Source organism: Cygnus olor, chromosome 11 (genome assembly GCF_009769625.2).
Source record: "Cygnus olor isolate bCygOlo1 chromosome 11, bCygOlo1.pri.v2, whole genome shotgun sequence".
NCBI lineage: Eukaryota > Metazoa > Chordata > Aves > Anseriformes > Anatidae > Cygnus > Cygnus olor.
In genome coordinates, this window is record NC_049179.1 from 22,047,552 (window position 1) to 22,066,034 (window position 18,483).

An 18,483-nucleotide genomic window follows, 5' to 3' on the forward strand; every position below is an offset into this window, starting at 1 on the left:
TGATTTTTAATATTAGGATACCAAGCCATATAACCAGAATCATGGCACTACTGAACTAGAGTCCTATGAACGTGCAACAGGAGATGCTTCATCTGAAGGAACTGAATAAACAAAGGACAGGAAAACAACGCAGCATGCAGCAAGTGTGAAGATAAGTTGAATATCTTCATGGAGCAAAGCATGCCGTAGGGACTGCAGACCTGAAAGTACACCCACATTGGCTTCAGTCAGTTAACATGGATAACAGCTGTGGAAGTTTCCTGGTATTGGTTTTAGCTTTGGGTAACATCCCAGCCATGGACTGATGGGAATTTTATGTACACATGGCATATTTACCATTATTACTTATCTTCTTGTTAGACTGGAGCTGGGCGGAGGGTAGAAGAGCACCCACTCAGGAATACAACACCACGTGCACTAAAGCCTATTAGAGTTCAAGGGCTTCATGATGCGAGGCGCTGACACAGAGAAGAGTGGCAGGCATTGCACCCCACCCTGAAAGGCTTGAGGTGCCTGAAGGAACGTTCAGGTTTCCTTTTGTGGACCTTGCTAGAGATGTTTAATAACTCACCTTACTGTACTGCTACTGCTTGTCAGGAGATTCAATCATGCTTTAGGATAAGAACAGACTGTGCAGAATGCCTGACAACTTTCTGGGGAAATACGATGAAGGTAAAGCCAGCACCTGAACAAGAGGAGGTGATTTTTTTTAATTTTATTTTTATAAGGTATGGGAGGTGCTGGGTACTTGCTACATCCCAGGAGATACACCCTCCTATCATTTTCCTCTGTATTCCTTATCTTGCCTCTGATATTTTCATGCCATCTACAGCTCCTCTCCCAGACAACTTCTATTTCTATACCATGCCAACCATAGCAACCATCTCATTGCTTTTCAATTGCACATACAGTCTCACTTTTATACTAAAGAACAATTTGATAACTCAGCCATTTTAGAACCACTAATTGAAGAAACAGATGTTCACTTTGGAAACAGCTGTAAAGTTACTGGTCCTAACAGTTTGTTGAATGTCCCTGAACTGGAAGTTACACCACAGCTGAGCTACGTTAATGGGTAAGATGAGCACTTCTGTATAGTTTGCCAGGTGCAGAATCAGTCAGGAGAGATTCTGTTCCTTTCAGCTGACTCAAACTCCCATTGAGAAACTTCTCTCCTTCTTGGAGTTGTTTGCTGATTGAAGCTCTCCTTGTTTCTTTCGCTGTGAAATAGTGTAAGGCATTCCCATGAATCAAGAACACAACTCTGCATTCGGGCATTATCTTCAGCTGTGAGGAGCTGGAGATGTAGCTTCTTAAATGTCTCCAGCTAAATCCACAAAAAGAAACCTAAGAACACCTTAAAACACCCTCTTATCTGTTGTCCTCACTCCACCAACCCTTGACAGACTAATGATGTTCCCTTTGGAAAACAAATTAATTTTTCTCGTTTTCCTTGTCAGTAGAATTTCAGCTGTGATTTGCCACCAGTCCCTGAAAAGAGGCTCCCATAAAACTCTTTGGCATTGAGGCAGATGCATCATTCCAGATACCAGTGCTAAAGACTCCTGTAAGTAGCAGAGCTAGGCAGCTTCCAATTTCTTAATTTTAATAAGAATATGAGTAACAGGCTACATGTTCTTACAAACAGAACATAGCCTATCTTCGCTATGTCCTCCTCCTAGTTTTGAAGTATTTGACTGATACTGGTCTGACTTGGAGGTATAACTCATGATCTGCCCTGTTTCTCCCCGATTTTTGTTTATTTTTTGGACAACTGATCAATACGAAATGTTACTGCTGATCTTATGTAAGCAAGTTGCCTGAGGCAGGGAGAATTTAGTTGTATCAGGGAGAGGACAACTGTCACAAATAAGGACACAAATCATTCTGAGATTTCCTCTTGTTGGCCCACCCAGATGCCAAGTTTCTAGCAAGTCTTCTCTTTGCCCCTGACTTCTAGCATCTGTTTAGACTCCTCAAACTTCCTTCCTATGCCCTAAGGTTAATAGTCGCATTCTAAGTAGCTTTTCTTCTCTCTCACCTGCTTGTTTTGAAGATGACATGCTGAATGTGATCTCTATTCAACACATGTTTATGAAACCAGCTGTGGACTGTGCGTGACAGCAGTGGTAAAGCACAGAAGGGCTGTATTCTGTCAGTGTTTGAGGAAGAAGCAGCTGTCCTCTGCCAACATTTTTCCTTGCTGTATTTTGACTTTGCACTCTTGGATCTAGTTGCCACTTCATAAATTCTCTACATGGTCTGGATTCCTGGGATTTGATTTACAGCATGGAGTATGGTGACAATGAAAGAGATACAGAAAGTTATTTAAAGGTGCAGAGCTTCCAGGCCACCTGTGCGTTCTGCCAGCAAATAAAAGGCTTGTCTGGTTAACAATGAGAAGAGAAGTATTTGAGAGAAGCCAGGGAGGCTTGTGTCAGAGTAGAGACATCTTCTGTCAATACTGGTGACAGATCAACTCAGCCACTGCTTCTCACCAGTCTGCCTTGCACTGAGTTCACTGAAGTTGCACTTCATAACCTGAGCCCCTACTTCTTAACACCATGCAGTTAGCCAGGTCTCTCTCAGTTCACAGATTACACAGTGCAATCAGCGACTGAACTTACCAACTTGGGAGAATAAAAAGGACTAGAACAGGCTTCTAAGATCATGAATACTTTTGTCTCAGAGCCTCTCACTTGTTTGGCTCCCTCAGAGTCATGCAGGCACAGACCCCTTCCACAGTACCATGCATTCCACTTCCTCCGCCTTTGCTTTTGAACATGGACCAGCAGCAGGAAAGAAAACCCCTAACAATTAAAACACTCATGCAAATCTGGCAGTCGGGAACTGGGCCAAAACACAAACTGCACTCATATTTACCAGCCTGCAAGCTGGTTCTTCAAAAAGATGCCACGTACTTGTTTGAGGCAATTTACTTCTTATATGACCTGGGCAATGTTCTCTGTTATGTCCAAGTACTGCAGTCCACCCCTTTCACACCATTTAGGCTTTTCAGAACATAAATCTAGCCAACAAGAAGTCACTGGTTTCTTGCCCATTTTACCTCTAAGATAGATATTAGTAGCATGAGTGTCTGATGACAGGCTGACATTCCTCAGACAACATTCAAAATGGAGATAAGGGCCTTTTCCTCCCATACTTCTCCTCAGATATTTAAGAATTTGGCAGGGGCACTTAACAGAGGATGGCACGGGTGAGATGGCTATATCCCAGTGAAATCCCTGGCTAGCTACAGGAAGTGGAAAAGCAATTTAGGCAAAGTTTCTTAACAGAATCTCTTAACTTGAAAGTTAGTAGAGGAAACAAATGATCTAGACTTGCCAGTTATGCTTCCAGACTTCTTTTTTTTTTTTTTTTTTTTTTTTACATCTGTTTCTTCCTATAGCATATTGTGAAAAACAGAACCAAGTTTTTACAGCTTTAATCTTTTCATTGAAAAGAACCAGAATGACTTTTCTCAAGACTAATAAAATACCTGAAAAACAGAGCTAGCAAATGTCAGCCCACCCAAGCAGTGGTACCATGCAACTTTTGGACAAGCCTCCTGGTGAGGGTTAAGGCTATAGCTTGTGCTGTTTATGTCCTGCCATCTGGTATTTCTATTTTCTTACCACGTCCAGTTCCCCTGAGACAGGAATGGACTCTCCCAAGGTTAAAAGAGCTAAAAGACTTTCAGGTCAGGTACTCTATGAACATATTCAGTAACAACCATTTATTAAACCACTGCTGCCTGAGGCATTTAGCTGAATCCCAGGAGATAAAGGAGAACTGGCTCAGACATCACACAGGAAGGGTCTGGCAGTCTTGCTGTGCCTGAGCTCTGTGATTTGTTTTTACCTTTGCTTCACACTAAAGAAATGGAGGGAAAATGCCCCAGGCACTGACCAGTGACTATAGTTCAGTTCTCCTCCTCTTGCATCTTACTCTCCAGGATCTCAAAAGTCAGTAAAAATTCACAAAAAGATTTCTTGTATTGCAGAATGCCAAAGCCACCAAGAACCTTACATACCTGGTCTACTGAGAACCCAGGACACTGAGGTAGGTTCTAGCAAATTGCAAGAGATTTTGGTGCCTCACAAGAAGGCCCATGAAAGACAATAATACATACAAAGAGACACAAGTTCAGTAGGTCATACTGATAACAGACGTGTATGTTAAAGCCTACCCCATCCGTGACTTACATTCCTCCTTTCATTTGAGATTCTCAAATTTCATCCTCCTAGAGGAACTATCCAAACCTTTACTTTTGAAGCTAAGAAAGGGCTTTCTCGTTTATTTCAAAACATAGATATTTGCATGATGATGTCTTTTTGGAATGTAGAAGGGAAACCAAATTGCACTTCCCATAAAAATAGTCCAACCCAGTATTATTCTATCCATTTGAAAGATTGACTCAGCAAGACTTAGAGGCCTGTCTCAGGAGAACTAAGAACCTGCTGGCCAAGGACGCCAATGCTCAAGTTCATCTGTGAATAAAGCCTAGGAAGGCTCCCTGAAGCACCGGATATACAACTAAGTTGTTCCATTAGCCAAGCAATTAATGACTATTTTCGTGTGTCCACACTGCACTGTCCCACTGTAATAATCCTAGCTACCCTCCATGTTCCTTGCAATATCCTCAGGTCCTCTTATGAGTCATAACTACCAACTAGTCAAGGGGCAGCACACTCAGAGATAGAAGTGCACTGTCTGACCAGCTGGTGCATAAGAGCTGACTGCCCAGATGGCAGGCCAAACGGAATATGTACTGTCCCAGTGAAGGCACTAAGTTGGATCACTTTCCTCTACTGCCCCACAGTTTTCATTAAACCTGTAGAAACTTGTTACCTTTAATGCTTTAGCAAAGGGGAAAATGTTTGTTCTAGGCAAAGAAAAACGCGTATTTGTAAGAGGAGTCCAAAGAATTCATCCAAGCTGCTCTAATTCACACAATTCAATCAAGCAGTTCAAAGGGGATGAAAAAAGAACAAACACCAACCAAGTTAGAACTGAAGTAGCTCAATACCTTCTCTAGTCTTTCCTCTCAACAGCAGCAAGACTTGTGTCTGCAGAATGATACGGACCTGTAACTAATTCAGGATTTTTGAGGGGAAAGAAAAACAAATCCTCTTTTTTCACCGCAGTAAATCTTCCCCTGAATAATTTCTAAGCTTTCATATACACGTAACATATTCTCTTCCATCCCATACACAGAGACTATCCATCAGCCCAGTAACTATACTACCTCCCTTCCTTCCCCTCGCAGTAGTTTTGCTTCACAAACACTTCACAGGCTGGAAGGTACACCCTTCACTTTGAGCGTTATTACTGTGAAGTCCTTGTATATTAACCAGTCTTGTCCTCTTTGTCCTCCAATAGCATTCGATGGCCTGCAGGTCTCTCTCTTTCCTATCCATCAATTACTAATGAAAGCCTGTGATAATGCACATAGCACATTTGGCTGTGCTAGCCAAGAGGCCAGCAGTAGCACCCACTGGGATCTCAGACACCTATCACAAAGACATACTGTTGGATCCTTACTTGGTTCTCAGTTTCTTATTCTTTTAAGAGATGCAGCCATCCCAGGAGTTACCTAGGATGGTCTGTGAATGAAGACAGAAGAACGCAAGACCATGCCCCATAGAAGCTCATGCTGTAGAACCCCTCTTCCATCCCTAGTCTGGTGCCCAGCCACCCTCCTTTGAATGAGACATGCTGCATTTCTTGTCTACTTACACACGGCTTCCTTACTTTCATCAAGGAGAGCCTGGCTATTGCTGACTGTATTCCTCTGCTCAAGTCCATCGTCTGTTTACCTCCATATCTGCTGAGGACATGACTAAGGTATACTGACAACACAGACGTGGAAGAATGGCAAAGACAACATGAAAGACATTCCTCTCATGGATTATTTTGCCAGGAAAGAAACTACTGCAAATTTACACATCCCTCTGTCCACAAAATGGGAGCAGGGTGGAAGATCTGACAGCCTGGCCTTGTCAGATCAAAGGAAAGGAGGGGAGAGAAAAAGAGTTTCTGGCCTGTATACAACCACTACTTGCTGGAGGAAGTGTAAGGGCAGACATGCAATCTGGATGCAACCAAGCAGTACAGAGCTGTCAAGGAGACAGGGAGGATACTGACCTTATGCAGTCAAAGGTCCCCTGCCCCATCAGAAGAAAAATGAATCCCTGTCATTCTGGAAGAGTGCCCAGCCTGCAGGGCTTTTCGCAGTGGAACCAGAGATACTTGGAATAGAAACGCCTCGTCTCTGAGATCAGAGAGTTTAAACTGGAGCTTGTTTTTTCTGCAGTCATAAGCCAGCAGGCACCAGCTGCAGAATTTGCCGCAGTGTGTGTGTGCGCGTTTCTGCGTGTGCGAGTGTGCAGCAGCCATGCTCCTCCCCTCCAAGCCCGCTGTGCGATAAATATGTCCAGCTCCCTCCTTTTTCTCCTTCCTACATCACTGTGAGCCCCAGCCCGATCGCTCAGCCCCCAGCCACAGTGGCCCCTCTCTTTTCTATTAAAAAAGCTTTTGTTGGCATCAGTGCTGACTTTTAATTGCTCCCTCCTCAGTCAAAGAGGTTTGCTTCTCTTTCTTCCTCACAGCCAAAACAGCAGTTTCCGATAGATATTCACAGTCATGTAGCATGATATGTGCAACATGCTAAACCCTGCTCCAGCTCTGGACACTGTAGATAAAAAGCCCTATTTTGAAACGCTTCAACACATTTTAGCACTAGCATAGATGATTTAACACTTTTAACAAGATGTTTACTACAGACAATACTAAAGGAGGACAAAGATATCCAAAAAAACAGATCCCTGTGTGTCCATGGACTGCAAAGGTGTCATCATACTGCGCCACCAGTAATGCACCTTCTCCCCTCCTCAAAAAGGGACAAGCTGGCCCCATACACCACTGTGCTACATGGGGAAGCACAGCAGGGTAAGGGATGACAAAGGACTGCTACTAGGAAAAAGAAAGCACTTTGCTGTTTTCACTTCTAAAGCACAAAATGCCTCCTTGTAGCCTACTATTACAAAATTCAACTCCAAATCCAGCCACATCTCTTCTCCTCCTCCGCTGCCCTAGAAAAGCTGCATCACTTGCATTTTGCAAGAACCTTCCCTTTTTCCTCCCCCACCAACTGGAAGAGTTGGGATGCTTTTTGGCCTCCTGTAGTGGAAAAATGTAGCGTTGAGCAGCTCAAAGCCAGACTTCAGCTACTCCGAGACTACTCGTGCGTGGGCGTGCAGCACTGAAGGAAAGAGAAATAGCAGGAGGGTCCCTGTATCTCTCTTTCATCTAAGCAGGCGCACGACAGTCCACCTTAACAGCCCTCCCCGCTCCTGCCAGGCGTTAGCCTCATTCCAGCATCAGCACTGAGCTGGACGGTGGTACAGGCATTAATGCTGCCTTTCCCCGAGCCTTGCCAAAAGGGAGCGCCCGCGAGATGCCCTGTGCCGCCGCCTCCCCTCTCCCGAGCGCTCCATCTTCAGGCACGACGACGCCAAGATCAGTCATAACGCTGCAGCGCTGGCTCCGTGAGCCCCTGGCAGGCAGACTGTCTTCTCCAGAGTCTCCTCCAGATTCACTGTACATCCTTCTCTGTGCCTGAGCTAATGACACAAGTGCAGTAAACAGCTGAGCAGCTAGGGAATTCAGTCTGTCCCAATACCCAGGACAGGAGCAGCTGAAAGGGGCGAGGTCTTCACAAAGATCATAAAAGATCAGCGCTATCTGCAGTCCCCTCGCCCTCTTGTCGCTACCCCGTCCCCCTCGACCACCGGCCAGTCGCCCCCCCGCTCCAATAAGACTCCAAGGAAGGCCAAACGCGGCTGCTGCAGCCTGCGCCGCAAAGCCCTCAGCCGCTCCCCCGCGAGGGCAGCGCGGACCCGGCCCCTCGGTCCGGCAGAGGATGGCCGGGGAGCCGGCGCCGGGCGCGGTCCGCGGGCTGGGTGCCTGCATTTCCAGTACCACGCCCCTCCTCCCCCCCGGAACCCATCCTCCCCCGACCGACGGACCGACGAGCTTTCTCCACAGCAGCGGACGGCATCAGCCCCAGAACAAAGCCGCGCCGCCCGCCTCAGCGCCGCACCGCCCTGGCCCCGCGAGGGGCTCGCCGTCCCGACGGCGGGTCCCGACGGCGGTCGCCGCCCAGCCCGGGCCTGGGGCTGCCGGGCCGGACGAGCACCGCGCACGTACCATCTTGTCCCGGGACGCGCGGCCCGCGGAGCGGCGGCCGTGGCGGGGCGCGGGGCGAGCCAGGGATGCGCGGCGCAGGCCCGCGGCGGCAGCTGCTGTGTCAGGGCGAGCCGAGGGCGGAGCCGCCCGGCCCCCGCCGCGCCCGCGGCCCCGCGCGGGGCTGCCTTAACCCCCTGCGCGCTGCCTGCCGCTGCAGCGCCGCCATCGGGGCCGGCCGCGGTGTGGGCACGGGCACTCCGGATACGTGACGGGGGCCGAGCTCCCGCAAACGACCGGGTTCCCGCGTTGCCAGAACACTTTTTCCCCCGCGGCCTCCAGTCAGGCTACTCTTCAGAGCAGTGCCCCTGAGCAGCGGCACTCCCCCCTTCATCTGAGGGGGACTTTGCACCAGGTTAGCCCTAAACTGAGCAGGAAAGATCTGGTACGGTATCAGCAGCTTGGCCGGTGACAGTGGTGCCTGGCTAGCGGCAGAATTTGAGTGAGCAATGCAAGAAGGCCAGCAACCTGAGCTCTGGAGATTATTTCCAGCATGGTTTTCAGAAAATGATTTAAGCATTTCACCAAGAACCTTTTCTTAACCAATATCAGAGTGCCTGATTTGTTAGACTTCCAAGGCAGGGGAAACATGCTTCTAAGCCCAGCAGAGCAGGAACAAGGGCCTACTAGCCCGATATTCAGAACACTCCATGCATGGCATGTAATTACTCCATAATATGTTAATTGCCAATAGTAACCTTTTATCCATAGCAAGCACTGAAAACCACTACCAGTGTCCTGCTTGCCTTACACAAGGTCCCAGCTTACAGTTAACTAGGAAAGCTGAAGACGTCCTGCCTGCCCTACAGCAAGTGTCCCTCTCAGTGACCTTCTGAGGGCTGTCAGAGACAATGGAATGCTCAGGAATAAAAATATCACCAAAGTTTGATGCATTTTAACAATAAGTTACAACCTTACTTTCCCTAGCTTTCAGATGATGCTGATCAGTGGCTAATATCTGTGAAATTCAGGAAACATTAACACAGTGTAATCTAACATCTGAGGCTTTTTAAAAAAAAAAATATATATATATATATATATGTTTTAAATAGGGACTCAAAGGGACAAACTTCAGCTGTATATTGAAAAAAAAAATAGTTCCATGCAATGGGAGCTGCTGAATTGCTCTGTTACACCTGCCACATCCCAGTCTGCTGCTTGACAGTTCCAACACAGAGACAGTGACACCAGCTACTTGCACATGCCAGTAAGCCTACTGTGGTGGCTAGGAACGCCCGTGGCAAGCACTAGGAGGGGACAGGGCCTTCTAAGTTTTGCTTTCACCTCCAAAGTAAAAGTCACCACAAGGAGCAGTTCTGATCTGTAGCTCTGTGCCCAACTACGCACTTGACAGTCAAATCGGGCAACTAACAGATGGTGGGGGGCACAATTATTTTCCAGTCACCAGAATCACCAGTACAGCATAACCTCCCAGCTACAGAGAAATAGCAACAACTGCAATTAAGTGATTGAAGATGTTTGCAGATAACACAAAACTGGGAGGAGCAGCTGATACTCCAGGGGGTCGTGCTGCTATCCAGAGGGAACTGGACAGGCTGGAGAAAGAGGCTGACAGGAGCCTCATGAAGTTCAACAAGAAATGCAACATTCTGCATCTGGAGAAGAGCAACCCCACGCACCAATACATGCTGGGAACCACCCAGATGGAAAGCAGCTTTGCAGGAAAGCACCTGGCAGTACTGGTGGACACCCAGCTGAACACAAGCCAGCAATGCTCTTGCCACAAAGAAAGCTAACGTACTGCAAAGTAGTGGCAGCAGGTCAAGCGAGGCGATCCTTCCCCTCTACTCAGCACTGGTGAGCCCACACCTGGAGCTGTGTGTCCATTTCCGGGCTTCCCAGAACAATATAGACATAGAGCTAGTGGAAGGAGTTCAGCAAAGGGTCACTGAGATGATTAAGGGAGTGGAGCATCTGTCGCAAGGAAAGGCTGAGAGAGCTGGGACTGTTCAGCCTAGAGATGAGAAAGCTCAGGTAGGATCTCATCAGCATCTGAAGGGAGGGTGCAGAGAGGACAGAGCCCAGCTCCTCTCAGCAATGCCCAGTGCCAGGACAAGAGGCAGTGGGCACAAACTGGAGCGTAAGAGGTTCCATCTAAACATCAGGAAGCACTTCCTTACTGTGCAGGTGACTGAGTAGTGGTACAGGCTACCCAGAGAGGTTGTGGAGTCTCCTTCCTTGGAGATCTTCAGAAGCCAGCTGGACAGAGTCCTGGGCAACCTGCTCTGGGTGACCCTGCTTAAGCATAGTGGTTGGACCAGATGACTTCCAAAGGTCCCTTCCAAACTCAACCGGTTTGTGCAAGAGCATAAGATACAAGACAGATTGGTATACTTGCAAGTATACCTCTTAGCTTCTGGAAGACACCAGCTTAGGAGCCCTTGCTCTCCAAAGGTTGTTTCCATCTTCATTTAGAAATTTCTCTATTGCGCTCTGAATCTATGTATACTTTTCGACTCTGTGGCAACTGTTTAGCAATGCATCATGTGCAAAAGGTACTTCCTTCTGCATATTTGATTTGTAACTTCTGGCCAGTGATTTTGTGTCATACCCCCTAATTCAGGAGAGGAAAATAAAAAGAATTATTTCCCATTAACTTTCACTAGTGCATCCATACTCTCACGTCTTTAATGGTACTTTTCCTCTGCCTTTTCTATAAAAGAAGAAGTCTATAAAGTGAGAAGTGCTAACATGATCTTCTCTCTTTTGCCTCAATGTATTTGCCTCCATATAAATCATAAAAAAATGGGAGTCTTCCAATTGCTATTGAGAGTTTATATCAGAAATGTTTTGTTAATGTTAAATGAATGAACGGGAGACAGATGCATCTTTTGCCTCTAATTCACCCCGTCACTTTCCAGTTGGTTACATGATTATGCCCTGGCAGGCAGGGATGTGTTTTTGTCTATCACAAGTGTTTTTACAAATAAGAATTACTTATGAGTTAAGGCAGTTTTCACAAAGTACAAATCCATGGTGTACAATCAGCTCATATATGTGCTGCTTGACTAGCAGAACATTTGTTCAAAGCTGAAGGGATTCTTAAAACAGCTGCTGCCTTTACCACAAACCAGTCATTTAACTGGCCTAAAAAACCTTCTGCACAGTTCTTTGAGGCAGCCCTCCTGCCTTTATGTGATCAGATGACAATTGCAGATAGCCTCTTCTTTTTAGCTTCTAAAGAGATCAACAAATTATCATTTAGAAAAAAATAAAAGCCAAACCCCTAAGAACAGCTGTCAAAGACAGAAGAAAAGGTGCACTAAGAACTAAAGCACTTACTGAACTTCAAGTCTCTTCCAGTTCCTAAAGGGAGGGCAATTTTCTAGCTTCCAGTTCCTACTTTCTAAAGCCAGAAAGACCTACAGAGCTATGATCAACAACATCATGGTTTCTTCATTCTTTCAGGAAATAAGGACATTTCACTTGTCACTTATAAGACATCACAGACATCAGGACCACAAAAAATTGAGGGGAAAAAAAAAAAAAAAAACACTAGTGCTCTTGGTATTAAGTAAGGCTTACTGATGTTCCATTCCAAGAACCACTTGAACACTGATATTTAGGGACACTATTCTATGATGCAAGGACAGATTTATTTTAACAGAATTAGAGAAGGGATGGAGTTTCTACCACTTACACTGACAAAAACTCTCCTTCAATGAGTCAAATAATGACAGCCCCCAAGTCACCAGGGTTTGAAACAAAGATCCTCTCTTATGCTGGGAAACTGTAGTCCCTGTCCGCTGGGCTTGGAAAGGGCCTAGAAACTTTCTGGGATATAAGGTGTAGTTCCCCACTGACTAGAGCATGGAATTACATAAGGAATTAAACTGTTACTGACATGAACATTTATTTCATCACTGTGTACCTCAGTCTGTATTGCACTGATAGGATTGTTCTTGATCATAAATACTTAGAAACCACAAACTGGCTATTTCTCCAGGCCTGCACAAATAAAAATAACTTCAGATGTTTTTTCTTGTTATTTTCAAGTTTTAGGGTACAGCCAGGATCACACCTCCATGCTTTTCTCTACTATGATGTAGAAAAGTTTATATAAAGTGAAGGCTGAGTTTCTTGATGAAATATTAGAACTCCAAGAACTGAAGCTAAAGCATAATACTGAATAGAGCTTACAGTAAATATTCTGACAGTGGCTCAGAATTGCCTGCTATCTTCCATAGGCTTCTTTGGCCCAAATGCACCTGATTTTCCTTCATAACCATACACCAAGTCTTTAATGAGACTAGAGATTCTAATAAACAGCATACAAGCATCTGAATTGGTGGAACAAAGGATTACCATGGATACACCAAGCCCTAGCCCCTAGCCATGCTTTTAATTTGAGTTCTGTTTTTATTAGTAAGGTCAGGTATTTCTTAGCACCTCTAAATGAAAAGCACACAGTTTACAATGCAGAGAATTCTGACTTCTGTTAGTCCACATTCCAACTTCTGATATCTCATTACAGAAGACTAGCCTGGCAAAGTAATTACTAGAGAAGTAGCAGGATACCTCCACAGCATACTGTATGAAGGAGACTGCAACGATTTGTTTGCATCCATCCTGTTGGAAGATTATTTTTTGACTACCCAGTTACTGACTTTTCCACAGACTCTCTGCTTTCAAAGAAAAAAAAAAAAGAAAGAAAAACTGACTACTTGTTTCAAGCTTTTGGAAAAATCACTTCTACAACCCTCTTGGCTATCCTCTTTTCTCTCCAGGTACAAATGATTTTTACTCTTGTTTATGGGCTTTACCAGGATTTTTTAAAATACTTGTTTTTGCTAAATACATCTGAATCTTTCTGTGTAACTATTTTGTGTGTCTTTCCAGCTTTCTTTCTTACTTACAAATAGGAGTACCCTTCCATTCTGTATGACTGCTTAAATTCTGACTAAGTATTTATTTCGTGCTCTTGTCGAGTGTCTATATTTTTAAAGTATCTGTATCTGAAAAGCAGTCACACCTTGTTAGTTGTCAATGAACATTTGATCCCTTAAGCATTTTATTCTTTCAAGTGCTTTGCAGGTCCAATATTGTTAGGCATTTATGCTCACTTATTAGAGAGTAATCTTTTCATCTTTCTGATACCTCAGGGCCTAATGAGTGATTACCTGAGCTATTGAGAAATAGTTTTAGACTTTGACTTGCTGTGGTTTTTAACAAGTTTACAGGTGGATAGGCCAAATCATCTGTTACATTTGTCTGATCATCATTTTCTTCACCAAATAGCATCCTTAATGTAGGTCCAGAGAGACTGTCAGCACCTGTTATCAACCTCTTTTCCAATTCCTACTTTAAACAAATTTGTGAAACCTGAGTTCTTTGGCAACACTCTGGTCTCTCTTGTCCCAGAAAATAAGGTTTTAAAAATGGTGATCCTAATTTAACTCAGCAACTCAAAAGCTTTAGGGAAAATAACAGAAGATGACCTGTCTAGAACTCTCGATGGAAAAGATAAAGAGACTTATAAAAATCAAGGCTGCAAAACTGGAGCAAACATGAGCAGTACTAAAACACCAGAAGGAACATAAAGAGGGATTGAAGCAAATACTGGGGCACAGTAGGAACCAGTGTGTAGCCTGCATTAACAAAGGATGACTTCATAGCACCCAAAAGGTGATCCTTCTTCGCAGGGTGGTTGGACTACGTGATCTTCAGAGGTACCTTCCAACCTCAGCCATTCTGTGAAAAGGGTGGCTTAATGCAGTAGAGAGGAAGGAGGGACTGGGATATAATCCTAGTGATTTCATAACAAGGAGTTCAAGGAAAGACTGCTCCAAATGTTGCCAATAAGTAGCACACGTCTACTTGAAGAAAAACTCGTGTCTTCCACACACAGTGTCCATGCTGCCTGTGCATCCTCAGCAGCCTTCATCAGCATTAGTACCCAATTAGCACCCACCAGACTTCTCCAGCCAGAGGCACAGCATGTCTTTTCACGTGTCTCAGCATATGTTGAGAACAACAGAAGGTATAAGCCAGGTCTAGCACTGAAAAGTAACAAAGAAATACCTAAGGCAGTGTGAGAGAAGCTGCAAGAGCCAAAATACAGTGCAAGATCCTTCCTACTGTAGGGAGCATCTTTTTCTTCCAGATATGTTTAACAGTTTATCTCATTCTTTCCCTGAAAGAGCCACTTATCTCTTGTAATAGGCAACAGCTGCCCTGAGAAGGATGAGATTCCTGGGGACTTGCTGCTTTTTCAACTCTGCCTCCAAGGCTTGAACAGAAACAAAAAGGCTGCTGACATCTTTAAGGAGAGTATCTATTAGACCAGAGGCACTGATTTACCAGATACTGTTAGTTATCCAGATAACAGATGTCATAGAGGACACCTGTAGGACAGTTCTGAAATTCACAGCGGGATCCTTAGAGGCAAACAGGCAACAAGCAGTGGGGACTGAAGATTACGCAAACTGAAGATGGGAAGCTAAGCCTGGTAGACAAAGCAAAAGAAAGGCTGGGGAAAAGGTAGAACAAGTTTTAAAATTGGCAATGGCGCAGGTAAGATTTCCAGAACAAAATACACATGGGAAAGTTTGCTATATCCTGTCATTTCTGTTATGCATCTCAGTGTAAAAAAGTACTGAAGAGAGAGTACTGAAGAGAGAGTACTGAAGAGAGAGTACTGAAGAGAGAGTACTGAAGAGAGAGTACTGAAGAGAGAGTACTGAAGAGAGAGTACTGAAGAGAGAGTACTGAAGACTCTCTCAAAAAGGCAGTTTTTGTTAACCCATACCTGTGTTCCTTTACCTTTCTCCTCAGTGTGATATTTAGAGTTGGAAAACATTGAGATGTTGAAATGTAGGCATTTTCTTTAAGAAATGTAAAACAGCTGTCATATGCCTGCAAAAATGCAGAACCTGTGACTTATCAGTTTTCAGATTTAAGTGGCATTGTACGGAAGCTTCTCTCACAATGAATTGTAGTTTGAAGACAAGCAAAAAAAGAAAAAACAGATACAGGATCTAGGTGCTACTACATGCAAAGATACTACAGGAAACAGCCATATACTTTGATTACAGAACAGGAACTGTTCTGTGAGGCATATTTGAAATTCAAAGAGTAAAAATGTAGTTCCTCCAAACTAGCATTAGTAGATGGCAAGCATGGTAGGGGGCGTTATGGTAAACAGCTATTTGCTCCTTGTAAGGCCTACTAGTCCAGAAAGGAAAAGACGTGAAATAAGCATTTTTTTTTTTTTTAGATAGCAGAAATCAAATAGGACATCCATTTTAGGCACTGTTCCCTCCTGCTTTTATGCCCTCCTGCAGGATGAGCACTGCAGCACATGCTTTCTTGCAAAGATGCAGCTCAGATGAAACCCAAGACGAAAAAAGACAAATGGAAGGAAAAATCAATAACCACTTCTGAATTATTCATCTCCATGAAATATGAGTAAAAGTGCAAGTAAGTCTCATCTTTGGAACAGTTGAATTTTCCTTATAGGAGTAAAACTGTCTACTGCAAATTTTCCTGCACAATCATTAATACTCAAAGCTTCAGAAGCAAAGTTGTAGGCTTTGGTAAAATTCGCACTATTCACCTACCTAAAGGCAAAGTAACTGAACAGCTGTAACCAGTTTCCACGATTGCAAGCGTCAAAGTGTAGCAAACAAAATCCAGAACAGGCTTCAGTTTTATAAACTGTGAGTAGAACTGCTGAACAGAGGTCATTTGAAAGCAAAATATAACTGTGTCCTATTGTTTTGCGATTTTTTCCTGTCTTCATTTTTTATTTTTAACCACAAAAAATTCTAGTCTCATCCAGCTTGTCTGCCCCAGTTAAGTTCTACAGATAAAGACCTATACCAGTAGGGATAAAAAGACACTGTTTTAGATGTATTTAAAATGCATTCCACCAAACACATTTAAAGAGGACTGAGAAATAAAAATCAGTTATTTACACCACTACCTCAAGGACAGGCTGGCCTGCATTTAATATTTCTTGGCATTCTCATATTTAAAAATAAATCAAGTAAGACAATACCCACATCCACCGGGACAAGAAGTACTAAAGAAAATGAAACAATGACAATATGCTTCTTTCATTCTGTGTCCTGAACAAATAACCAACCTTTTCCCAACAACTTCATTATTAGTTTTCCTTTTCTATCAAATTTAAGTGTTAATCATCCCTCTAGTTCCATTCCAACATATCTTGACACCTGGAATCTTTATTTACATATGAAATATAAAACAGAACTGATCCAGCGCTATGCTCTACCTTCATTTTCCATGAAGAATTCAAAAAGACTGTTTCATGATGAACCCGCCCGTTTACTCTTTACCTCCACATATGCCATATACGCTTCTCGAATTTGAATTCCACAAATTGCCAACACTACTAAACCACGATATTTAGTTCTAGAAGCAAAAATAATAGTTTAGTAGGGCAAGTACTAACTTCAGAAGAGCTACCAGTGAATATTCACGACCTCAGTTATTTCGGCTTTGGGAGCTTTATCTAATAAACTGGCAAAATTGGAAAGTTAGAGGTATGCGTGAAGATAAAGCAGAAAATAGAAAGAACAAATCTGACCAAGCGTTAATTTTTGTCTGTTCTGTATAAAGACTAGTTAAGAGTACAAAATATAACCCTATCAATCTATTTCTCATTAAATAATTCAATCAACACTATTTGATTAATGGAGGTTTATTCTGGAATAAGTATGCCTGCATATGGAATTCACCTACTAGCACTGTACTGACAGTTTTGCTAGTAAGCTTCCCATACATACCAGCCTTAAGTGATAACTAAGGAAAGGATAGGGATGGAGCACAATAGTTACCCATACCTGCCACATTTTTGATCAGAGCTGTTTCTTATTGCTTTTCTGGAGTAAGTGAACATCACAGCACTGCTGGCAGATAGATAGCACTTCCTCTACCATTTCGCCCCCCCTCCAAGAGAACAGGAATCTAATTTTGCTGAACTTTTTCTTTCAATGAACCTGTGTGCCTGCAGTACTCCATTTACTTCAGATAAAGAAGGTCAAAGAATCATACTTGCGTTAAAAAAAAAAAAGAAGTGAGCTTGTGGCAACTATTGGACTATGTAGGAACTCTTACGTTACCATTGTAGCCCAGGAAACCACATATGCATGCATCATTTTCATGTACGCAGCATAATCCTGCTCCCCAAGAAATTTTTATAAGAAGCTGTCCTGCGGTTTTAGGACCTACCGTATCCCTGAACTCAAGTCATTGAGCATCCTGAAGAAAAAAAAAAAACAAAAAAACCCAACAGGATTTGGGACTACAACTCATTGCTCTATGGAGAAACCTTTTCAGAAGGCTGGATGGGTCTGATGCATTTGTATGTTACTCTGTTAAAAAGATACATTTCTATATTCTACAAGATCAGTAATTTCTGCCAGAAAGATTCAAGTCAGTTTTAAGTGACAAACAGCTGATGAGCAGAGATTTGTTCAACATATTTCTAGGGGAATCCCATATAACTTGTTATCAAGACTTCAGTTACTTGCAAGGAAATATACTAATAATTAACTGAAACTTGTGATTGGTGCCAAAACCATTGATCTGTCTACTAGAATAGACACATTACAGACAAAAGCAAGGAATTTATCACACTTGTGCAATGTCGGTTACATTTAGAAAATGCGACACCGTGGCTGAGAACACACAAATTCAGTTCATGGTAGAGAGCTAGCTGTGGATATATTGCAGGCTATTAGTTAAGAGCAAGAATGTGATCAATAGTATGGTCAGAGACCACTACAGTTTGTAGTTTTTTGGTTTCCTTTTTGAAAAGCAGATTCTAAGGCTCTTTAAACTGAAGAGATCGTAACACGATTGTTTGATGTATCGTAACACAAAGTATTGTTTGAGGTCAACACTCCCCTCCCCCCCAAAAATTAGTTTGATTTATACAAAAGAATTCATTATGAGGGAAGGGGAGAAGGCATCTACAGGTAGTAAGATTTGTTCCAGAAGAGAACTCAGACATAGCAGACAGTCAGAATGAAATATAGTGGCTGCAAGCCACAGTAAACGAATTCAACCTAGATGTGAGGAACAGTTTTAACTGCTGGTAATTATAACCACTCAAAGTAATAACCCATGGTTTATGGTAGACTGCTTGTAACCTGATGCATTCAAATGAAAAGCAATGCCTCACCTTAATACACAATGCCTCACCTTAATACAATTGTCTGCATACTACAAAAATCACAACACTCACCT

The 18,483-nt window shown here is 43.4% G+C and overlaps 1 protein-coding gene across 3 annotated transcripts in view; it reads right to left on the reverse strand.

The window, feature by feature from the left end:
• MAP1A (microtubule associated protein 1A) overlaps positions 1–18,483 on the reverse strand; it is a 60,298-nt gene that overhangs the window by 28,904 nt on the left and 12,911 nt on the right. The window contains exon 1 of one of the 3 annotated variants that reach the window (XM_040570407.1): positions 8,212–8,315. The exons of the other annotated variants lie outside the window; for them this stretch is intronic. The gene's annotated coding sequence lies outside the window, so the exon portion shown is untranslated. Of the gene's footprint in view, positions 1–8,211; positions 8,316–18,483 lie in introns of those variants that run through there. 3 annotated transcript variants of the gene reach the window in all.